Genomic DNA, 2,165 nt, shown 5'->3' with positions numbered 1-2,165 from the left:
ATTTTCTATAACCAGTATGCTAAGGAGTGTGGTTTCGGCGTAAGAAAGGACTCGCTGAAATATTCGAAAGGTCCTGAGGGAACTATGCTCTTGAGAAAGTATCTGTGTGCGAGATCTGGGAAACGACATGCAAAATTTTGTATAATGGAAGGCAGGACCCGCAGGCTCATTGCGGAGACTCGTTGCTTCTGTGATGCACATATAACTTTGAAGCTTGATAGAGAGCGTGACGTTTGGTATGTCAGCAGTTTCAGTGATGATCACAGTCACGTTCTAGCTAGACTGGATGAAGTCATGTTTCTTCGATCTCACAATCAGATAAACGAATTTCAGAAAGCTAAGATCTTAACTATGGCAGGTGTTGGAATCAGGAAACATATGATTTATGATAGTCTCGTCAGTAGGTACGGGTCATATGCAAAGGCTGGTTTTGGGAGGAAGAAGCTTTATAACATGTGTTATAGAAAAAATGAAGTTGCTTGCACAAGGTGATACAGATACTGCCATTGGGATCATGACGACCAGAAGAGACAGGGATCCAGATTTCTTCTTTGAGCACACCGTCGATGATGAAGGAAGGCTGAAAAACCTATTTTGGTGTGATTCTCAATCACGTCGAGACTACATTGACTATGGTGATGTGACCGTCTTCGACATCACATACAGGATGAATAGGTATGGCATGCCATTTATACCTTTTGTCGGTCTGAACAACCACCGTTGCACCACGGTATCCGGTTGTGCTCTTGTGTCTGACGAGACGGAAGATACATATGTCTGGCTGCTTCAGACGTTTTTGAGGGCTCACTGTCAGAAGAGGCCCAGGTCAGTAATTACTCAGGGAGATGCAGCTATGATTAAGGCCATCAGAAAGGTACTTTCAGACGTTTGGCATCATCTTTGCTCGTGTCATATTGAGAAGAACATGCAGAAACATGCACCTTCATCATAATTCTCTAAAGGAGTTCAGGTCTCTACTTTATTATGTCACTTCAAAAAAGTATTTGAGGAGAGATGGGCAGCGTTTACCGCCAAATGACAGTCAGAGAAAACAAAGACATGGTTACGTAGGATGTACAAGAAGAAAAGGCTTTGGGCTGCATCATATATGTCTGGTGGGTTTTTCCTAGGTATGCGAAGTAACCAGCGAAATGAGAGTCTGAATTCATGCCTTCACTTGCATCTAGACTCCGGTATGACTATTGTTGATATGATTGTGTATTACGAGAACTGCATAGTTCGTCTCCGTGAGAACGAGGCGCATGACGATTACACAAACGCACAGACAGACCTAGTACTAGTATTGGACAGGTGTAAAGATATTGAGAAATCAGCTGCCCGTGAGTTCACTGCGGAACACTTTTATATCTTACAGGAACATATGAAGAAGGCACGTGAGCTTGAGGTCCTTGAGAGACAGAGAGGATCAGACACTCACAGATTCATACTGGCATGGAAGGAAAATAGGGATATCAGATTCACTATGGACTACACCCCAGGTAACTCCGAAGAAACCGTGAAGTGCAGTTGCAGAAGTATGGATCGCAAAGAACTTCCTTGCAAACATATTCTTCACGTTCTGATTCAGCTACGCCTATGTGAGATACCTAAGTGTTTAGTACTGCGAAGGTTGAGCAAAATTGCTAGGGGTGGACTTCCCATGAAGTGCACTAGCGATCTGTTTGCGTGGGATGGGCAGGTACAGGGGAGAGAGATAGGTACAGCGAGTTGACTATCTTATCTGCCGAAGCATCTCATAAAGCATGCCATAAACCATTTTTGTTTGACAAGTTGAAGGCGGCTCTGAGGGACATAATAGATAATGATTACACCGAGGATGATGAGCCTGGTGTGGAGAAAAAGTTTGTGAACGACGCTGCATTTGAGCCTAATCAAGATCATGTTCTTGTTCGTGATCCTGCAAAAATTAACACCAAAGGCGCATCAAAACAGAATGTTAAAGGCCGCGGTAAGGGTGGTCCTGATGTCACTAAAAATGAGTGACCTAAAGCCTTTGATGAGAAGAGCAAACGTCAATGTGACCAGTGCGGTCTTACGGGTCATTATAAGTCCACATGCCCTCAAAATCCTAAGTACGATTTTTGTATGTTCATGTAAATCATGTTGTTCTCTAAATTTATTTGTTTTTTGTGAATTAACACATA

The sequence above is a fragment of the Triticum aestivum genome, unplaced genomic scaffold, assembly GCF_018294505.1.
Source record: "Triticum aestivum cultivar Chinese Spring unplaced genomic scaffold, IWGSC CS RefSeq v2.1 scaffold40779, whole genome shotgun sequence".
NCBI classification, from domain to species: domain Eukaryota; kingdom Viridiplantae; phylum Streptophyta; class Magnoliopsida; order Poales; family Poaceae; genus Triticum; species Triticum aestivum.
The sequence above is the reverse complement of the archived record's forward strand: the minus strand, read 5'-3'. Positions refer to the sequence as shown.